The sequence below is a fragment of the Etheostoma spectabile genome, chromosome 8 (genome assembly GCF_008692095.1).
Source record: "Etheostoma spectabile isolate EspeVRDwgs_2016 chromosome 8, UIUC_Espe_1.0, whole genome shotgun sequence".
In the NCBI taxonomy this organism is placed as follows: domain Eukaryota; kingdom Metazoa; phylum Chordata; class Actinopteri; order Perciformes; family Percidae; genus Etheostoma; species Etheostoma spectabile.
In genome coordinates this window covers 31,059,808-31,064,807 of record NC_045740.1, presented here as the reverse complement: position 1 = coordinate 31,064,807, position 5,000 = coordinate 31,059,808, and the positions used below count along the sequence as shown (strand labels likewise).

The window sequence follows — 5,000 nt, the reverse complement described above, 5'->3', positions numbered from 1 at the left end:
AGGACGTTAGACAGCCAATCACAGACATTATTAGATCTTGGTAGAAAAATGCTGCATGCTTATTGGCTCACAGACGCTGGTGAGATTTATTCATTAGGTATTGAATGACGAGGAATTAATCAATACTCGATACAAAGGAGGCAATTCAGTCGGTGGCTAAAAATTCTTACATTTGGGTCCCAGCCCTAATATTCACTGACTTTTTAGTTCTGTTTTGGTCTTCATTAAATCCCAAAAAATATCTCCCGCTTCAGCTGCTAAATGCTAAACTATGTTCCCCAGCTAACCGTCTGTCTGCTGTTTGGTGCAGGGCAGGTAGTGCAGCGTGGGTTTATCAGGAGCTGTTTTAGCTCAAGCCTGATTCTGCTGGAAACCACATTGGTGACATAGGTGAGACTAGAGCGGCCTGCTAGAAGACGCTGGAACACTACATAGAGCTGAGGGGAAGTGCAAAGTTTGGGGAACATTCTGTATAAGGCTGGGCCATATGGAGAAAATCAAACATCCCAATATTTTTAACCAAATACCTCGATAAGGCGACAATACGTAGGGTTGAATATTGGTGCTTTCACTAAATATTTACACAATGAGACTTGTGATGAATAATCATCAATAATGGATATGATGACTAAGTGGGAGAAGGCAAATAATAGAACTGTGAGAACATTCTGTAAAGTTCATTTCATCACTTTGTTGCAGCCTGTAAAACCAGTAAAAGACATATTACGATATCGGGATATTACAATATCCAATATCAAAGAGGTTGTCTAGTCTCATATTACAATATTGATTTATATTGATATATTGCCCAGCCCTAATTCAGTGGGTTCATCACTACGAGTGAGCCCTTTCACATTACTAATAGTCAACACAAGTAAAAAGCCTCCTATCTGATCACAGCCTTCGACTGTTGGACGCCACATAGTTAGAAGGAACAAGAGTTCTGGGTCAGACAACAGCAAACCGAACCCGTCTCATTCCAACATGGTACAGTTAGATGATTGTGAGTATTCATCTACAAACTAAAGACAAGGTTACACATCAGAGGGGATTCTGGAAAAGGACTGCAGACAAACTGCTGCCGAGGATGTACTGTATGTGGTAGATCTCCAGCCTCCTCTTCATCAAATACGCTGCTCCTTATTGGTTAACCTCCATCCCACTGGCAGCCAATCATCAGGGGAGCGAAATAAGGAGGACACCTTACCATTGATGAAACTTAAGCAGTCCCGCCCCTTGGCGTCCCAAGCCAGCCATTGACCTTCTGTCTCTTCTAGAGGAGGGAGCTCTGACGGAAGGGGGAGGGGTACGTTTTTTCAGTTACTGTCTGCTCCCAGCAGGGGCTAAATCTGGGTCTGGAGGAGCTGGGTTTATTATGGCTCAGACCTGGCCCGGTTCGAGCCCAGAATCGGCCTAGGTCAGGCCCAGATTCAGCCCAGATTTGGCCCTGGATCAACACCACAACCTGTATGGGTCCAAGCTGACTGACTAAAGAGCGCAGGGCTTGTAAGAGGGACAGTGGTGGTTGGAGGGGGTGTTATATGAGGATCTTTGCATGACAAGCTGGGGGGTGCAAGTCTCAATGAGGTAATAAGTGGGGGAGCTAAGTGGGGTCAAGGCTCAAAGGAAGAAATAAAAAGGTTGTAACTAATAGTACACAGATCTTATTTGTAGATGAATGGCAGAAAATACCTGATGCATACTCCGGGTTTTCATTTTGTTTTTTTCATTTCTCAATCATGGAGTTTAATGGGAAATTGTTCCAGTCCATCAGGTGTTTTGAGCCTGAGTGCTTTACCTACTAGCAATGTGTGTTTAGGCCATGATGATGAACTGCTTGGTTTAATGAATCAAGAGCACACAACTGTTTCAGGAACATGTTGTTACATTCAAATTCTACATATGCTAATGATGATAACTCATGATGCCAAACCGCATGACTTAAATGAGTTGCTACATGCCCTTCTGGAAATCACTATCTTGCCATTAGCTGCTCATGAACCTATAATGAATGTAGCAATGTGTTAGGATGGTGGATCCCAGTCCTTGGTCCAGTGATACAGTGAGACCGGCACACCGTTCTCACCCTGCACCAACACAACCTATTCAACTCACAGCATTATGTAGTGAGTTGAATGGTGTGGTGAAGCAGGACCGAAATTAAACAGTATGGATACCACAGGAGCAGAGCATGGAACCACAGCGCGGAGAGTAATGTTTCTATAGCAGCTGTAGCTTCAGCACCAAACAGCCTCTAGTTTTCTCCATGACTATTCACAGCATCAGACCTGGGACAACAAGAGAGGCTTGAAACCTGCTGACAACACCAGGCAGATGTTGCAGACATGTGTCAAGTAAGCCTCATCAAATGCACTTTGCAGGAACATTCCTGTTTATTACAACCTTAGTCTTTTGGGGTTGACTATCAAATTAAGTGATAAAAACAAAGACAACAAACATAATCATTCATGTGTCCCTCAGGTAGATTATGGGCAACACTAAGCATACACTGTGACATGACAAAATGGGAAGAGTAGAGATTGTTTATGTATTTCTTAGGTATAAGGGATATGTATTAAAAGCAACGTAGGGAGTAAGACAGTGATAAGTTTTGGCTTATGTAGTGGGTTTTTTCTCTTGTTTAGCATTTCCTTTTGTGGGGATGGATTTCTTTGTTCACAGTGTCTTAGAGTAGAGTTGCAACTAGCAGTAAGTAAAAGTATTTTTTTGCAACTCTAAAGCTTAGTGCAGCAATTTAAAATGATTGTAGCAAAGTTTGACAGTTTCTTCTAAAGATTGGTGGAATTAACACTGGCACTGGTATCAATATGTGAGAGTAAAAAAAATATTTTTACCATTAACCCATGAAGATATTTTAGAAGGATCCCTTGAATTTGTGACCAAATATGTACTGGGCGAGATGTTTTACCATTCCAAAACTTAAATAAAAATAATTTGTCAGTGCTCTCTGGCGGACAAACTATATAATGGCAATACTGTTTCAAAATGACTCCATCACGCAACATATTTGGGATTGAGCTACCTCACTTTATTATTACTAATCTGCTAACAAATTACCAAAATATCTGTGATAAAAAAAAAAAAAAGACTATACTATCAGCCATGCCCATTGATTAGTAAGGCTCTGAAACTTTCGCCAAATAATAAAAGGGTGAAAATGCTTTGAACCATCAAACTATAGATGGTGGACAACAGGGAGCTTCCTTAAAGTATTTATTAAAACCATCCCAGGCCATTGGGACTCTTTCATACCAAACATACAACAATTGCACTGAGAACACATGAATGATTTTGGTGTCTATGTTCTTTTGTATTTAAAGACATAATACGTTCACAATTGAATATGTCCAAGTTCTTCTTTGTTTTCAAATGTTTCCAAATGATTGTGTATTGCAGTACTTGTTTTCAGCCCAAGTCTGATCAGAGCATTGGGTTGACCATCAGCCTAATGATGAGACAGCACAGCAACAGAAAGGTGGAGGGAGAGGAGGGATGGAGAGTTTGGGGGCACTCTGAGGAGGAGTAGGGGAAAAAACGAGGCTGAAATAAAGTGAAAGATGGTTTGGTTTACCAAAAATGCCCTCTGTCAGTCATGGAAAAGAATAGACAAAGAAAAAAAGAGAGAAAAGAAAGAATGGAAAAGTGAAAGACTGATAAACGGTCAACCACAGAGCAACAAAAGGTATATACTTTATATGAAGATATATATACAGTGTATCATCTTTCAGAGGACTTTAAAACAAATGAAAACTAAACACACCAGTCAGAGCAACAGCAGTTCATCGTCGCCAGTGGCAACACTGGCTGGGTCAGTCAGTGCTTGCTGAAACAACATAACCCATAATACACCATGTCTATCTCTATTTTCCAGAATCCCTATTAGGGTCAAGACCAACACTACCAAAAGGACAGTGTGCATGTGACTTTGAGTTTAGGGATAATAAAAGGTAACAATGCATTAACTGCCAGGTAACTTCAAACTTCTGTCAGAATGTTTCCCGTGTCCAGTGGTTTCACTGCAGTGCTAGTCTCGCACTGCCAGCTCATCTCCACAACATTCTGGGATGGGAGAATATCGTGCTGTCGTTTATTGGCATTTCTGTAAACCAATTACAATTGTCATGGGCGGTGCTAAGCTCCGGACGGAGCCACGGTGCCGCTGCTAAATAGTCTCAGGAAGGAACTTGTTTTGGGGGAACATGTGTACGTTCAGAAGTAGTTTTAGAGATCTGAGGACCAGGTAACCATAGTCCTCGGATTGGACAGATAGTCTAGCTAGCTGTCTGGATTTACCCTGCAGAGATCTGAGGACCAGGTGACCATAGTCCTCAGATTGGACAGATAGTCTAGCTAGCTGTCTGGATTTACCCTGCAGAGATCTGAGGACCAGGTAACCATAGTCCTCGATTGGACAGATAGTCTAGCTAGCTGCTGTCTGGATTTACCCTGCAGAGACCTAGAACCAGGTAACCATATCCTCAGATTGGACAGATAGTCTAGCTAGCTGTCTGGATTTACCCTGCAGGATCTCTGAGGACCAGGTAACCATAGTCCTCAGATTGACAGATTCAGCTAGCTGTCTGGATTTACCCTGCAGAGATCTGAGGACCAGGTGACCATAGTCCTCAGAAATCCATCAGAGGTTAGAACGCCAACACAGAAACAAAGGGGACAGACATCCGGCCTAAAATTGGGGACATCCGGCAGAATGTCCGGCGGTAACGCAACAATCCCGGAAATGAACTGCTATAATCTACTGCACTGCTAACCCTCCATTCACGCATGCAGATTCCAAAACTGATGACGCGACAAGCAGCCATTGCCACTGAAAACCTATCTTCTGCAACAATCAAAGCATCAGGTGTTCAGCAGCACGACATGGGAAAGTTTTTAAAAAAAATTCAGCAAATGTGCAACGTCAATTTGGTCCACTATAAGTGTTTTATTTTGTCACTGAAAGGCTCAGATTGTGAAGTAGA

General features: G+C 42.1%; 1 protein-coding gene across 1 annotated transcript in view; it reads right to left on the bottom strand.

Moving 5' to 3' along the window:
* The window catches only part of LOC116693485 (septin-7-like), a 50,727-nt gene that overhangs the window by 5,352 nt on the left and 40,375 nt on the right, over positions 1-5,000 (bottom strand). The window lies entirely within an intron of this gene.